Here is an 18,010-nt window from a genome sequence, read left to right as displayed (position 1 = left end):
GAACTGAGCACTGGGTATTCAGTTTTATGACAAATGACAGTGCACAATTGTTCAAAATGGCATTCGGCACCTAGATGGGCTGTTCTCTCTGCACAGTATCGCTCCTTAAAGGGGTACTGCGGCCCTGTCACATCTTATCCCCTACCCAAAGCATAGGGGATAAGATGTCTCACCGCAGGGGTCCCGCCGATGGGGACCCCCACAATCTTGTATTCAGCACCCACCTGTTTGAGCTGCACGCCGTGGTGCCAGCTCACAAACAGCCGGGTGGTGACCACAGGACCGGAGTATCATGATGTCACGACTCCGCCCCTGCGTGACGTCACATGGGGACGGAGTCGTGACGGCCATCCCATAGACTTGCATAGTGGAGGGGGGTGACGTCACACGGGGGCGGAGTCATGATGTCACGATACTCCGGCCCGGTGGTCGCCACCCGGCTGTTTGTGAGCTGGCACCGTGGCGTGCAGCTCAAACAAATACAAGATTGCGGGGGTCCCCAGCGGCAGGAGCCCCGTGGTGTGACATCTTATCCCCTATCCTTTGGATAGGGGATAAGATGTCTCAGGGCCGGAATACCCCTTTAACCCCCCGGTTCTATAGCACCCTACGTGCGTGAGACCAAGCAAAATATGTTTCTATGCCATTGGGTTTTGAGACGGAGATCGTAGCTGCAGAGATGATGTAGAGGGCGCCTTCTCATAATGTTTAGTTATATAAGGTAGGAAACATAGAAAACAGCGGCCCGTCCAGGTATCTAGGCACAGGATTTAAAATAGATGTGATTTTACTAGTGTTCATAGTCATTTGTCATATAATTGAACACACTATGGGAGGCACGCTATAAGACATCATCAGGTTTAGCTAATTCAGGCAAAGGTTCTGGTTCTGACAGAACTAGTTCTATACAAACATCTATTTCACCAATAGCACAAAAACATGTGTATAACACTATCTACGACCCCTAGAAGCCATATAAAGCACTGTTAGGTCACTTAGGAGTATATATATTATATATACACATTTTTTTTTAAAACATTTTTCTTTTACTCTTTATCTTTATTTTCAGGTAGAACATGAAAATATGATTGGATGGAGGAGGAGGAACATCTCATCTGACTGATGCCTGGGGGCACATGGATAATGGGCCCCTCGACACTAGTCCCATGGCATTGAAAGCAGATATTAGAGAGTTAATATATGGGTCCCCTTTATTGTATGAGGTCCAGAGGATAGTGTCATCGCAGTATTTTATTATATACATGTTCTATATAATTTATATTTATTATTATTTTTCTTTTTCTTTATATATTTTTTTTTAATATTTTTTATATATTTTATTCTTTTGATTTTAATTTTATTTTTATTTATTTATAATTATTATTATTTTTTTATCCTGGAAGGTGTCCCCATACAACCATTATAGATTTACTACTCTCCATTCTGATGTTATACGCTTCTTTTATTTAGCTAATATATATAGATTTATTACACATTCACCATAGTTTTTAGGTACTATGGTACACTTCCCTAGACACAGTATATAGTTATAACATCTACAACCGGGAGTTATGGAGAGAGCGGGCGAAGGCGTCGGTTCTCTCCATGACAACGGTCACATGACCTCTAGAAGCCTGATGACGCGGATCACGTGATCGGGAGAGTCATTTGACAGTATTCTCACGCATTCCGTCATGGCCTTTCTGCACCTGCGCCGTGGAGAATCGTCCACGCTAGCCGGCGCCATTACTGCCCTATACAGGTGAGCGTTCCTCCTTCTCATCTTTTATCCTGTATATCAAAACACATGATTATAATTACAAGTACAGGTGTATGTATTTAATGTGTTATATGTATGAAATTTGAAGAGTTTTCAAGCGATTTTAATGTTTGTAACTCACTATGTGCCATTTTAATATGCACTTCTCACTGCTGCACTTTATATATAATATTGTTTACAGTATATGCACTTTTTTACATTGTATATGTTAATTGACACTGTAATTGTTTGATAATTGTGGAATTGTTCACTTGGATATATATTACCCCCTAATGTGTGTTTGTATGAGCTTGAAAAAGGATCCTGTGTGATCTGAAACGTTGCTACAGATATGAAGTGAAATACATTTTTTTTGCACCTTGAATTTTTTGGCTGCACCATTTTTGTGGAATATATATATATATATACATACACACACACACACACATATACACAAAAAAGTATTTCTATTATATATTTTATATATACACACACCCATACACACAGGGGCAGACTGACACCACCCAGGGCCCCCGGACCAAATAAAGCAAGGGCCCCCAGCAAGACTCCAACCCTGGCCCCACCTCTGCCCCGCCCCTATTCCCACCCAGTATGCATACGAATGTTTGCCATAGAAAGGAATAGGGGGGGGGCAGTGCACTTGAGGCTATGGGGTACTTTGAGGGATGGCAATGCCAATCACCTTAACTACACCAAGGGGGAGATTTATCAAAACTTGTGCAGAGGAAAAGTTGTCCAGTTGCCCATAGCAACCAGTCAAATTGCTTCTCATTTTTCGGAGGCCTTTTCAAAAATGATTGGTTGCTATGGGCAACTCAGCAACTTTTCTTCTGGACAGGTTTTGATGAATCTCCCCCCAAGTGACTTAAAACACTGAACTCCTTTTTGGGCCAACTTGGGATCTCTGTCTGTGATACCCAGTCCAACTTGGCTCCAGCCTCCACTCAGCTTTAAAGGGGTACTCCGGAGAAAAACTTTTTTTTTAATCAACTGGTGCCAGAAAGTTAAACAGATTTATAAATTACTTCTATTAAAAATTCTTAATCCTTCCAGTACCTATTAGCTGCTTTATACTACAGAGGAAATTCTCTTCTATTTGGGATTTCTTTTCTGTCATGACAACAGTGCTCTCTGCTGACACATCTGTCCATTTTGGGAAATGTCCAGAGCAGCATATGTTTGCTCTGGGGATTTTCTTCTGCTCTGGACAGTTCCTAAAATGGACAGAGGTGTCAGTAGAGAGCACTGTGGTCGTGACAGAAAAGAAATCCCTTAAATAGAAAATAAATTGTTCTGTAGTATACAGCTGCTAATAAGTACTGAAAGGATTATAAAATTTTTATAGAAATAATTTAAATATCTGTTTAACTTTCTGGTACCAGTTGATTAAAAAAAAAAAAAAAGTTTTTCACAGGAGTACCTGCCTTTCACCGCTCACTACATGATGGCACAGTCAGATATATAACTCATCTCTGACATCATATAGTGAGCGGTGAAAGGCAGGTAGAAAATAGCAACTAGTCCATTCATAAGCCACACACTTTACCTTTTTTGCCTCCTGCTTGGGTGAGACCTCTTAGATTTATTACAGAAATAGCACAGCAGCACAGAGTATTTCTGGAGGGAACTGTAGTGAGGCAGACTGTCTGAAATACTTTGTGCTGCTGGGAAGCCTACTCCATCTTCTATCTGTCTTTTACCTCCCCCTACATGATGGCACAGTCAGAGATATACATTATTTTTCACTTAAAACTAAGTCAGACTGTTCCATCATGTAGGGGGCGGTGAAAGGCAGGTAGAAGATACGTACAATTATACAATTCATAAGCCACCCACCTGGCCAGGCTACCCTGTTTATGTGTCCATGCAGATGCCGACTGAGAAAGCTGGCAGAGAGATCAGGGCACTTCTTCGGCAGGGCTCTGTACACTGAGGACAAGTGGGGCCCTGTACACTGAGGACAAGCGTGGCTCCGTACACTGAGGACAAGTGGGGCCCTGTACACTGAGGACAAGTCGGGCCCTGTACACTGAGGACAATTGGGGCCCTGTACACTGAGGACAATTGGGGCCCTGTACACTGAGGACAAGTGGGGCCCTGTACACTGAGGACAAGTGGGGCCCTGTACACTGAGGACAAGTCGGGCCCTGTACACTGAGGACAATTGGGGCCCTGTACACTGAGGACAATTGGGGCCCTGTACACTGAGGACAAGTGGGGCCCTGTACACTGAGGACAAGCGGGGCTCCGTACACTGAGGACAAGCGGGCCCCGAGGAAAAGCGGGGTTCCGTATCTGAGAACAAGTGGGGCCCTGTACGAGAGAGCGAGCAGGGCGGCGGGCGCACAGTGAGCTCCGGCGTGGCGCTGCAGCGCTTAGACGTGAGGTCACGTCACCCCCCGCGGTGACGTGACCTGCCGCGGCGCCACGTCGGAGTTCAAAGTGCATCTCCCAGGCAGCCACTGCGGTTCTCTTACAGGGCTGCCGTGGCTGTTTGGGAGATGCCAAACAGCAGCCAGCAGCACCGTTCTCCGGGTCCGGGTGTGTGCCGGGCAATTAGATAAAATTTGTATTTTACTTAATGTGGCAGGCGGCGGAAAGCGGGCCCTTTCCCCCGTCCGGGACTTCGGACGAGGGCCGAATGGACCGGCCTGTCATTCCGCCCCTGTGTGTGTGTGTATATGTATGTATGTATGTATGTATGTATGTATGTATATATATACACACACATACATACACACACACTTCTGAGCTGTTTTTATGCTAAGTTTCTACTTGTTTTTTTGGGGGAAAATGCCAAGAAAAATGCCAATTCTGCCGCAAAAAAAAAATATGCTGTGGCCAGATGTTAGCTGTAAATCAATGAGAAATCGCAAAATTCTTTTTCCACTTGTCGTTTTTCAGTTTGGCTTTTTTTTTTTTTTAAATCCTTTTGGTGTTTTTTTTTTTTTTTAACTCTTTTTTAGCTCCTTGGCAGTTTGGCAAAGTCGCAGTATGTTGAGCCAATGGTTTTTTTTCCCCCTGAAATCGTGGCATTTTACTTCCATAGAGGTCTATGGGAGTGAAAAAACGTCAAGAAAAACATGTGGATTTTAACGTTGGCGTTTTTTGCAGGCGGTTTTTATTCTTTTTTGGACTTTAGCGATCCAAAAAAGTGATGGAGATACCTTTTTTAATAAAATTTCGTAGAGTACCATTAAAAAATAAAATATACAGTAGTGATGAAAGAAAATGGTATCTATCTTTCTTTTAACAAAATTTTTAGTAATTTTTAAAACAGGGATCAATTTATGTGTGCGGGCAGGGACCTAAAAATGTAGCGGACAATAATAAAAATGGAGTGTGTGGGTTTTTCACTTTTTTTCACTTTTTTTTTAGGTGGTACTACTACTCCCAGCATGGAACACACTGTTAGATGATGGGAGTAGTAGTATCTGTACTAATTGACAGATCACCCGAGTCTGTTGCGATCCTTCTGTATAATTTATAGATGCGGCCGGCCGCTCATTTATGGTCCCCTGCAATGCCGTATTATATATATATATATATATATATATATATATATATATATATATATATATATATATATATTATATATATCTATTCATATTTCCCGCAAAGAGCTGTGATTGGCCAGATGGTTCCAGCCAATCACAGTTCTCTGTGGGAAATATGAATAGGTGTATACATATACACGGCAGTGCACAGGACCAAAGATGAGCGACCGGCCGCATCTATACATTCTACAGGAGAATCACAGCGGGTGTCAAGAGTGACATCCGCTGTGATCTTTCCTTAACTGCAGGTGCTACTGCTCCCAACCTAGAGCAAAGTGTGCTCCATGATGGGAATAGTACTACCTGCAATTAAGGACAGATCACAGTGGGTAACACTCCTGACATCCGCTGTGATCGTGCTATCTATTGTAGAGATGCGGAGCAGCTCTATACAGCGTTCGCATCTCTGCACTATACTCCGGCCAGTGATGTGAATAGAACATCACTCATTCATATTTCCCTCTGAGAGCTGTGATTGGCTGCAACCATCTGGCCAATCACCACTCTGGGCGGTAAATATGAATGAATTATGTTCTATTCACATCACTGGCCGGAGTATAATGAAGAGATGCGAGCGCTCTATATAGCCGCTCCGCATCTCTGCTATATTATGGATGAACGCATGGGGTGTCACGACTGACACCCGGGGCGATATGTCTATCAGTGCAGGTACTACTACTCAGTAGTACCGTACTGGGAGTAGTAGTACTACCTAAAAAATAAATTAAAAAAAGTTTATATTGCATTATAAAAAACATTTTGTTAAATAAATTTTTTTCCCATCAATACTGCATCCTTTTTTTTTTTTTTTTTGGTACCAACAAATTTTGGGTACCAAAAAAACGCCAAAGGGGCCAAAAATGCAATTTTCACTCAAATGCAAAAAAAATGCCAGAAAAATCACAAGGAAAAAACACCACACACAGGAAAATGCTGTGGTGTTTTTTCTGGCATTTTTTTATTGCATTTTTTGGGGCCACAAAAAAACAAATAGAAACTTAGCCTTAAGGCAACGTTAATTTCAAAGTAATGGCAACATGTATGGCTGTAGGTAAATGGATGGTACCGGTGTGATTAAAGATGAAATAAAAATACACTGCAGTAATGGATTATTTCTGCCTTTCCAAATGAATGCCCAAACATTAACCCTTTTCGGAGGCAGATGTGTGCTGGTGTTTATATGCCCCCAGAGATATCAAAAAACACAGTTGCTTTTTCCAAGTGGTCTGTTTTGGGGTAAGCAACAGGTTTTGTGCCTGGAAAGTGAAGCAACAATGGCTTTTTATATGCTGTGAAAAATAATTCCAATTTTGGGGTATAGCAACAGGATTGGCATCCTAGAAAGTGCACAAAAGTGATATGAAACCCTCTATGCCCTGCTTTTTCACAATTAGTGTAAAAAACCCTGTAACACTTAACTTCCAATTAAAGGTATATTCACACGTACAGTATGATGTCCAGGATTTTCTGCTGCAGATTTCAATGAAAAATAAAAGACTGAACAAAGCTTCAAATCTGAGCAGGATACTGTATGAGTGAATAGATCCTAAGGGTAGGGTCACATGACATGGATCTGCTGCACAGCATATCTGCCGGTGACCCGACTCTTAGTGTGCTTCCAGCTTGTAGTAGCCACAGTACAGTCTAGCATATGTGGGCTGAGCATTGTCCTTCGTTCAATCTTATCCCCCTGGTCAGCCATGTCTGCACTTAGCAATACTGTATCTTGTGACATGCATGGTCTAACAAGCATAATGGGGGGTTGATTGTGCACTTCTATTAAAAGGGGTGTTCTAAGGAGTAACTTTTATAAATAAATGTGCTAAAAACAAAAAACATTTACTCACTTTGCTCCCCCACTGTTGTCGTTATCATGAGACACCACTATAGTGGCTGATTCGCTTAGCAGGGAATTCACCTTGTTTACCTTGACCCCAGAAGCATTGTGCAGCATGAGCACAGCTCTATAATAGTGGCAACGGTGAAAAAATAAGGAAGGTAAGTATAGGGTTCTGTAATGAGTAAGGGGGAAGGTTCGGCCCTAGACTAAAACTACCCCATTGTGCCTACCTACCTGGATGATCTGCCCCTACTGGCGTCCCCCAGCTGGGCATTGGTCCCTACACAGTACAGGGCTAATGCTATACAGGAATAATCAGACAAACCAAGTCAGAGCCAGACGGACACATCAAAGACAGAATTAGACACCAGAGAATGGTAAAAGAGCAAGCTAGAAGACAGTGTCAGAACAGAAACAGAGTCAGCACAAGCAGGGTAAAATCAGGAAGGCATGTCAAAGTCCAAATCAACAGGCAAAAGCAGAAATCAGAAGCCTATGCAGAAGAGTCAGGTCCAGTTCACAGTAACAAGGTAACCGGAAAGCATGTGAGGCTAGGTAAACCAATGATAGGTGTCTGGGCCAGCCTGTTCAAATTGAACACCGAAACGCAGTTGATGGGTCTGACTGGCCTGACATCCCTGCTCTCTAATTTGGCGGCCCACCCTACATCCTGCCATGTTGTCACCTGGGCTGATCCCCAAGACAATGGAGCTAGAGACCTCATGGTGCAGTGGATGGGTTTGCTGCTGGATCAGACACAGGTAAGTTCATGGCAAATTGCATTATGTATTGAACCTCCCTGAGCTAATTTAATAGAAAAAAGTTATCTCCTGGAATACCCCTTTTATTTTACTTTAAATCTAGTAGCAAGACAAGGGGGTAATTGTAGCTGTAACAACATCAGGGGGAATTTATTAAAACAGGCATCCACACAGCAAGGGTTTCCTAGGAATGGTTCCACCGGTTTGCAACACTTCCTTTGCCTGCTAGGTTGCCAAATGTATTGGCAATAAAGCATCTATGGGACCAGCTGAGACACCAGCTTCAGCAACTTACAAGCATGAAATGTCTGTGGGAACATAAGAAGCCATACAGAACCTGTATGCCTCCGTGCCAAACCGTAACTTGTATTCTGGCTAGGGGCAGCCCAACAGGATACTAGAGCCTTCCTCAATTGTACAGTTTTCCCCAATAGACATACAGTATTCTTCAGCTCTAATATTGTAATAACTTACATATTGCATCATTGCATTCACACATATAAAGTTTCATTCGAATCCAAGAACTCTTTCTTGTTGCATTATTTTTTTTTATCAATAAGTGTATCGCCTCCTATGCTGCTGTCTTAGTTTCATCTAACAGTATTGTGGGTCCAAAATTAAAGATTTTTGCTCACATCCCATCCCAGAAAAATGGGGAAAAAGGGATCACAATGTAATATATGTTCAAAATTGGTGCAGATAAAAACTTAAGATGATGATGCAAAAAAATGACCTGTCAAACATCCCCGTATAAAAAAAAAAAAAAAAAAAAAAAAAAAAAAAGAATAGGGGTCAGAATACAGCAATTTTAAATATACTTTTTTTTTTTTGTTAAACAGTACAGTAATAAAAAAAAAAAAAAAAAAAAAAAAAAAAAACATATGAACAGGTGTAATGTTTTGATCATATTGACCCAGAGAATAAGGAGAACTTGTCAGTTTTTCTGTAAATTGTACTGCGTAAAAACTAAATGACCCAAAATTTACAAAATTGTTGTTTTCCTTTCAATTTCCCCTACAAATAAAATGTTATGGTTGTGCTGCACATTTTATGCTAAAATGAAAGGTGTTATTACAAAGGACAATTATTCATGCAAACAACAAGCTTTCACATGGCTCTGTGGATGTGACTCTGACTCATCTGACCTTTATTTGTATGTGTTTGACAATATCAAGATCCGGGTAAATTTGGATATAATGTATGTAGACAGTTCTCTTATTTTCCAGCAGGGTTTATGTGATGTTAAATACTTCTGTGTCAAAAAGGACAAAAGTATCCAAAGAGTAATACCTAGATTGACGAAGCAGAAACATTATATGTGTAAGCTTAGAGGCCCCCTAGTCAAGCCAGTTATCAAAAGCACAACATGTAAAGGGAATGTATACTAAAACATGTATTATTAGTAGTATTAGTATTGTTGTTGTTATTATTACTAATATCTTTCTAATCTGTTTCTATTTTCAGTTTTATTTTATTTTATTACATTATTATGGAGGCAACCATACTGCCTGAGCAGCTTTTAACAACATTTAGAGATATGCTTTACAATAAGACCCATGGACATAGGCAAAAATATACAGGAGAGTTTTCTAGGCATGCACTGTGACCTGTGCAGATTTCAGTATGTAAGGAGGCTGAGCTCTGACACTCACCTGTTGTGAATGGCCTGATCTCATCGTATCTATACGGGGGTGTCACCATTTATTGTGATCCTGCAAGTGATGATGACACCGCTGCAAATTGATCTGTAACAGTACATGAAGTGTTGACTTGTTATTAGGCTTAGTGGCCAAAAAGAAAACTTCAATATTTCAGGATCATATACAGTGTGATAAAAATAGAAAAACAGAGGAAACATTTGGACCTTAAGGACACAACCAAGTTTTATTTTTGTGTTTTTTGTTTTTTCCTCTTTGCTTTTTAAGAGCCATAACTTTTCTCTTTTTCCATCCTCAGACCAATATAAGTAATTTTTTTGCACGACCAATTGTAATTTGTAAAGACAGTGTGATGTAATGGGTCAAGTTTGGAATTCTTCCTGGCTCTTAAATCAAACTGCCACACAGCCTATCACCTGAGGCAGACTGAAAACACTCAGGGCCCCCAGGCCAAAAAAGGACCCCCTGCGAGGCTCCGCCACTGGTCACACTTCTGCCATGCACCTATTCCATCCAAATCCCTCCACCATCCCTACACACAAAATAAACAAATTATATATATATATATATATATATATATATATATATATATATATATATATATGCAAACCATAAAATGTTGCAGTATCTTGTAATACCTTTTTATTGGACTAGCAGCATTTTGTAGAGACAAGCTTTCGGGATATATATATATATATATATATATATATATACATATATATATATACATATACACACACACACATACACACATATACATACATACATACACACGCACACATATATTATATACACACACACTCACACACACACACACACACACACTATAAGGATTTCTCCCTGGGATCGTCCTTGACACAGGACACGTTACTACTTCAATCAGCAGGCAAACAACAGTTCTTTATGCAAGTCCGGCCCCTTGTCAGCTTTATTAGATAGGTTGCAGGATAAATAAAAACATAACACAGGAATAAAACGAAACCCCGAGACCGTCCAGTCACTAACTAAACAATCCAGCATGCCCTGTCTATCAACTGGTGGGCTTTTCCTGGCCAGTTAAACTTATGCCTCCTGCAACCTTCTACTCACTGTTCACACACAGCGTTTGCAACCTCTTGCTGTGTGACTCGTCCACACCACTCTTTGGGGCCACTCACAGCTCGGGCTATGTGTTCCTCAGTCGGACCCTGCCTCTCCCTACAGCCACCTTGCAGTCTTCTAGGGAGAGCCCACACTATCGTGTCTGTCTTCTTTAGAAGCACACTTCCCTTTCTGCTACCTCATTAATTAGGCCACAGGTGGAGGTTTCTCTAGGGTTAGCTAGGGAAATACACAATTTCCTTGCCACACTGTCATATAATATATATATATATATATATATATATATATATATATATATATATATATATATGTGTGTGTGTGTAAATGAAACACTTAGTTGAAATAATTTTAGTAGGTAAAATAATTTTTCACGAGCGATAATACCAGTATACAAGGAGGAAATATTTACACAATAACTGGATAATACCGCCATACTGTACTGAATAAAACCACTATACACAGACAGATATATATATAAACCTTATAACATATAAGTGATTATATACAGGACCATATGGCGAAGATATCAGCTGTACACAGGATCTGTATACCAAAGAAGTGATTACAGTTACATCTAGGGACTCACAACTACGTGTTTTCTGATGGTCAGAGTCTTCTTTCCTTTTCTTCTCTGTTCAGATCAGACCGCCATGTCGATATCTTAACATCTGCTGGACAAACAGGTTAGACTCTGCATTTTTCCAGTGTCCTCCCCTCCTCTACATAATCTCCCCATCTATATGTTATAAAGCCCTCCTTGGTGTCCTACACAGTAAAAGGGCAAGTAGGTAGGTAGATCAGGAAGCCAGATATGCAGGTAGGTGACTAGCCAGGTAGGTAGGTAGCCAGGCATGTGGGTAGGTGGCTAGCTAGGTAGTTAGGCAGCCATGTATGAAGGCCAGGTATGTACATAAATAGGTAGTTAGGTAGCCAGTAAATCCCCCAGATAGCTGGACTATGAAAACCCCCAATGTAGGTAGTATGTAGCCCCCTTATTAGTTTGTCCCTATATTAGCTAGACAGGAACATAGAAGTTAGTCCCCCACAGGTACAAGAAGCAGCGTTCCCCCACAGCAGGTACAGTCAGCAGAGTTCCCCCACATTAAGTACAGGCAGCATTGTCCCCCACTGTAGGTACAGTCAGCAGAGTTCCCCCACAGTAGGTACAGTCAGCAGAGTTCCCCCACAATAGGTACAGTCAGCTTTATCCCCCACAGTAGATACAGGCAGCATTGTCCCCCACAGAAGGTACAGGCAGCATTGTCCCCCACAAGTGTCCTGGATCCTCAGTAGCAGTGGTGGCGGTAGGCCCTATACCCGTCCGGGCCCTCGGACCACGTCCTAACAGATTGGCCAGTCAGTCTGCCCCTGCCCATCACTGGCCGAGAAGGGACATCACTGCAGCATGTGATAAGCTCAGCGCAGTCTGACATGCTGCGCCCCAGACAAGGGAGGAAGACCAGGGCCCAGAAGACAGGCGACCGATACCAGGGAAGTGGCAGAAGGTAAAGCCTGTTATTTTTCTTGCAGTAGCCCTGGTAAAATTAAGAACGGTCTTGCGGCAGCTCGGACCGAATAATAAAATAAAAAAATGCTGTATAACCCCTTTAAGACTTTTATATACTGTGTACTGTTCTGCCTCCTAAACTTTATCCTAATTCAGAGCTGCTACTGATCCATCGTCCTTACCCAGAAGTGCTGCGATGATGGCACATACATTGTTCATGTGATGCTACAGCCAACTTCTGGCATTGCATCAATGATCCATTAAGGCCAGGCATTGTCTTGCAGCTGGGGACAACGGAGCCGCAGTTCTGGGTTGATTGTGAATTTTCTTTTTTTTGTTTTTTACCTCAGTTCAAGCTTGAAGTTAATCTTTTAAGACTATCTGAAAATCCCTTGAAACTTCTTCCCAAAATGATCAATTACTACTAGATTAGGTGTAAGTCAGCACCTGCTGAGGGCATACAAGGATCTTCTGACTCTTTCCGACAACCAGTGCTGGAGGAAAAAAGGATCATGCAATTTGGATTTCAGAGTTGTCTGGCAGAAGCTTGTTCCCTTCTCTCCAATAAAATAAACATTCATGCTTAGCAAAGCTATATAAACGTGTATAGGCAGCTCAAAATGCATGGCCAGCTTCTACGTACTGCTGGCAAAGAGATAAGATATGGTTCCACCCCCTAAAATTGAGAGAATTACAAATAGCTGTGCACATTGGAGGGGACTTTCAGGGACTCTCAGGGACTCAATCCAAACAGTAAGAGCACTAAAATCCCATTATTACCACTCTGTAGGGTAAATCAAACAAAACCCCACAGGTTTCAAAATATCTTTTGAAATTACAGTTCTGCTTTAGGCTGTTTAAAAGCCGGGCTCGAGTCCTGCAGGAACACATTGGGAACAGAGTGGAAATCTTGGGTGAGTTCCCATACTTTTTTTTTTTTTTTTTTCAGAACTTGAACCCGGCCTGAAGGTATGTAGTATCTTGGCTACCATCTATTAGCCCTGTACATTGGGTATGATGAATATAAATATTAGTACAGAGGTGGTCCTACAGGTCCACCACATCCTACTGTAAAGGCCTCAAAGGCCTGTGCCCATGAAACCATTTTCTTGTGCATGAGTTTTTTGTGCTCTCTGCATGAATGACAACCATCAGAGTACATACATTTTGTCAGTGAAGGTATTAAAGCACATAGGGCATAGAAGTAGAACAAATAGGAACTGGTGACATTGGTGAATATAAGTTTGGTGTACAATACATTTTGCGCAAGAGAAATAAACATAATGATGTACCCCCTGACCCCACATACCAGACGCATATAATTGTTTCATGATTTTGTGTCTTTTTATTGATTGATGATTTATTTAAAATTTTTTTGCCCATCATATGTATTTATTTATTACTATGGCAGAATTTAAATGGGTATTCCGGTTTTATACATCTCATCCCCTATATGTGCCGGGCGCTGCCTCTGAGATGGGGACGTGATGGGGATGGCCATCATGCCCCCTCCCATAGACATGAATGGAGGGGGCGTGGTGTGACATCACTGGGGGGCATGCTCATGACGTCACGTCCCTGTCTCGGAGGCAGTGCCCGGCGCAGAATGCCAAGGGCTGCACCGAGATCACGGGGTTCCCCAGCAGTGGGACCCCTGTGGTCATACATTTTATCCCCTATCCTTTGAATAGGGGATAAGATGTATAAACCCGGAATACTCCTTTGAAAGTAACAGCTCATTAGATCACTGTTACCAGTAATCTCTAGCACACTATACACAGACATGCCATCATAGACCTAGCTTTGGCACTTCAATAGACACTTATCACCTATTCAGTGGTTAGGGGATGAACGTCTATGGTGGCACAACCCCTATAATGATATCAGGGGTTTCACCAAGCAACAGCCTATACTGCAAGTTCTGTCATACATCAGTTATTTTTGGCAATGTAATGGTTGGAACATAGACCACATGTACGGTTGCTAAAAAAAAAAAGCCTAAACATACATAAAATACACAATTATAAGAAACTTATAATCATAAGATAATGGCAGAAGAGAAAACTGAGTAGCTCCTCTGTTCTTTTTGGTTATGGAAAGCATTCAGTGAATGGGAGCTCTCATACCTGACCATCATCCTGAGGAATGCTGCTGTAGACCACACAGCACACACAGGCCGCTATTTTAGTATCACTGTTATAGACTGACTGTCACCCTAATAATATTAATAAAGTGTCTGTTGCATTTAAAGTAATCGACATGCAATTTTATGATGTAAAAACTAAAATAAATAAGATACTTAAAGGGGTACTCCGGTGCTTAGACATCTTATCCCCTATCCAAAGGATAGGGGATAAGATGCCTGATCGCGGGAGTCCTGCCGCTGGGGACCCTCGTGATCTTGCACACAGCCCCCTGTTTGTAATCAGTCCCCGGAGCGTGTTCTCTCCGGGTCTGATTACCGGCCACCACAGTGCCGACGGCGTTTGACGTCACGCATCCACCCCCGTGTGACGTCTTGCTGCCCCCCCTCAATGCAAGCCTGTGGTAGGGGGCGTGACAGCTATCACGCCCCCTCCCATAGGCTTGCATTGAGGGGCGGAGCGTGACGTCATACGGGGGCGGAGGCGTGACGTCACACGCCATCGGCACTGTGGTGGCCGGTAATCAGACCCGGAGCGAACACGCTACGGGGACTCATTATAAATGGGGTGCCGCGTGCAAGATCACGGGGGTCCCCAGCGGCGGGACTCCCGCGATCAGGCATCTTATCCCCTATCCTTTGGATAGGGGATAAGATGTCTAAGCACCGGAGTACCCCTTTAAAGAATATAGCCAATATGCATATTATATGGTGGAACCAAAAATTGGTGACAGAAATATCTGGTCTGGACAAGGGGGTGATCTTCTCATAGAGGTTTCACTGTATTCTGCGTAGTATTAAAGGGGTATTTCGCCTTTGTACATCTTATCCCCTATAACTCATGGGGTGACGTTACTAGGTGGCGTGGCCATGACATCACAACCTCTTCTCGGAGGCAGCACCCGGCACAGAGTGCCGGGGGCTGCACCGAGATCACGGGGGTCCCCAGCGGTGGGACCCCTGCGATCCTACATCTTGACAATATGCATAATATATGGTGGAACCTAAAATTGGTGACAAAAATATTTGGTCTGGAAAAGGGGGTGATCTTCTCAAAGAGGTTTCACTGTATTATGGGTAGTATTAAAGGGGTATTTCAGCTTTATACATATTACATCCATTGGATGGGGGATAAGATGTATGATCACAGGGATCCCGCAGGGGTCACGCCCCCTAGTGATGTCACGCCATGCCCCCTCCATGCAGGTCTATAGGAGGGGGCTTGGACATGAATGGAGTGGTGTGACGTCACTAGGGGACATGGCCACGATGTCTTGTCCCCGTCTCTGAGGCAGCGCCCAGCACAGAATGCCAGGAGCTGCACCGAGATCACGGGGGTCCCCATCAGCGGGACCCTTGCGGTCATACATCTTATCCCCTTTCCTTTGGATAGGGGATAAGATGCATAAATCCAAAATACCCCTTAAATCAGGGGGCTGTCTTTGTGCATAGGCTTAGGCTGGCAGTGGTTAATGGACAGAGCAACATAGAATGTGTCAGAAGATAAAAACCTTTTATTCTGCCCAATATTTTGACTACTATGAATTGTCCAAGGCTTTATCTTATATCACGGATAGTCTTCTGCCTATCTCATGCATGTCCTGTGTGTCGAAAAGAAAGCAGGAAGCACTGCTTAACCCTAACTGAGCACAGGACAGAAGTGGCATGACCAGGACAAGCGAGTATACTTTTTTTTTTGGACACAAACATTTTTGTAGAACCAGTCAACCCCTTTAATATGGTATTATTAATAATATCATATCTATATATAAGATATGTATACAGTATAGTACAGCACTGTACTGGACGCCAATGCACTCCCACTATACTAACAAAATGGCTACGCAAAATACCTACAACATAACATAAGACCTGGAACATGCTATGTAATTGCACAAACACTAATGCAAGACGAAGAATGTCATCAATTTCCTTTCACTAACTTTACACTTCTTTAAAAGGGGTACTCCAGTGGAAAACTTTTTTTTTCTTTTTTTAAATCAACTGATGCCAGAAAGTTAAACAGATTTGTAACTTACTTCTATTAAAAAAATCTTAATCCTTACAGTACTTATTAGTGGCTGTATACTACAGGAAATTCTTTTTTTTTTTTTTTCCTTCCTGTCTGACCACAGTGCTCTCTGCTGACACCTCTGTCCTTGTCAGGAACTGTCCAGAGCAGGAGAAAATCCCCATCACAAACATATGCTGCTCTGGACAGTTCCTAAAATGGACAGAGGTGTCAGCAGAGAGCACTGTGGTTGTGACAGAAAAGAAATCCAAAATAAAAAAGAACTTCCTCTGTAGTATACAGCCGCTAATACGTACTGGAAGGATTAAGATTTTTTTTTTTTTTTATAGAAGTAATCTACAAATCTGTTTAACTTTCTGCCACCAGTTGATTAAAGATTTCCACCAGAATTTCCCTTTAAGGAAATATCCTGTGTCCCTCTAGCCATAAAATCAGTTACACATGTTCTACTTTTTATATAGCATTTCTCTACTTCATTCAAAGGATAATATTTTCATCTTTACAAGAAAGCTATATCATAAAAGGACACAAACTTAGAGAAGCGTTACCTTTACTAGTTGATGGGTCTTGGTCATCCTATTACCCTCCGCGGCAGCCAGTAGGTTTGCTTGTCAGTCTGCCTTAGTTTGTTCCTGCATAGACTGTTGATAATCCTAGGATAACTTGATTTTTATATATTAGTCTCCAGACCTATCACAACTGTCTTTATTAGTAGTGAAATAGCAATAATCCGTAGCTTAACAAACCAGTATTCAGCATGTTTGCCCAGGCTGTAGAGTACCTGGCACTGCTCTTTACAAAAATGAACCTGGCATATATCCCAGCCACAAGGAAGTGGAACTCTGGAACCATAACTTGCAGAAAGGCTCATACTCAGCATTCTTTGAAAAGGCAGTAAATGCATAAAATGCAAAAAACATGATTGTGTGAAAAACTGATTACACAAACGTTTTATAACATAGTATATATAACATAGCATACATATAGTTTTCTGCCTCCAGAGCTTTAGCCTCAGGCACCTACCAGTATTCATAACAATCAGAAGGTTACTCAGACATTGCAGAACACACCCAAACTTTTGTTTCTGGTTTATTTGAACAATGATGTTGGCTCCGTTCCCTTGACCTGTGTAGAAGTAATATTACATAAATGTACAGGCTCTGTGTCCATTTCTTTTCTTGCATACTTGGCAGGCTGCGGTTCTCGTCTTCCTTTCTATGTGACCACAATTTCCGTCCATGAGTTGACATAAGTTGTACAATAGAATATTCATCCTAGACTTTTATTCTGACTTTTATTCTGTTGCAACTTTTTTTGGCACTCAACATTACTTCCCATTTTATAACTGAAATCTACTGTCATACATTTAAGTGACATGATATTCTCCAAAAATGTAAAGCAGGAATTTATCCCTGTGCTTCATATACCTGGAGAACTTACAATAGATGTATACCACTAATGCTCACTGGCTCTCCATTTACAGGATACCCGGAGCACTTACTGGTCAGTTGGTGCGTCCTGAACGGAGCTCCCGGGACGGTCACAACATATTACCCTATCCCGTCCTCATATCCCGTCCTCAGGTGGGGCTGAGTTGTGCTGAAGAGATTGTAGGCCGAAAATAGAAGGAG

General features: G+C 42.0%; 1 protein-coding gene and 1 long non-coding RNA gene across 3 annotated transcripts in view; one reads left to right on the top strand and one right to left on the bottom strand.

Moving 5' to 3' along the window:
- LOC130362823 (serine palmitoyltransferase 3-like) overlaps positions 1 to 17,041 on the bottom strand; it is a 65,952-nt gene extending 48,911 nt beyond the window's left edge. The window contains exons 1-2 of one of the 2 annotated variants that reach the window (XM_056567879.1): positions 16,928 to 17,041; positions 9,591 to 9,683 (exon numbers count right to left, since the gene is read on the bottom strand). The gene's annotated coding sequence lies outside the window, so the exon portion shown is untranslated. The remainder of the gene's footprint in view (positions 1 to 9,590; positions 9,684 to 16,927) is intronic. The other variant, XM_056567878.1, reaches the window with a different exon arrangement.
- On the top strand, positions 1,555 to 12,705 carry LOC130362824 (uncharacterized). Its single transcript, XR_008891588.1, has 3 exons — positions 1,555 to 1,762; positions 11,337 to 11,380; positions 12,555 to 12,705. It is a non-coding gene; the product is annotated as an uncharacterized LOC130362824 (long non-coding RNA).
- Positions 17,042 to 18,010: the final 969 nt, after the last annotated feature.

This window comes from Hyla sarda, chromosome 3, assembly GCF_029499605.1.
Source record: "Hyla sarda isolate aHylSar1 chromosome 3, aHylSar1.hap1, whole genome shotgun sequence".
NCBI classification, from domain to species: domain Eukaryota; kingdom Metazoa; phylum Chordata; class Amphibia; order Anura; family Hylidae; genus Hyla; species Hyla sarda.
Note: the sequence above shows the minus strand (reverse complement) of the source record. Positions and strands in the feature narration are given on the sequence as shown.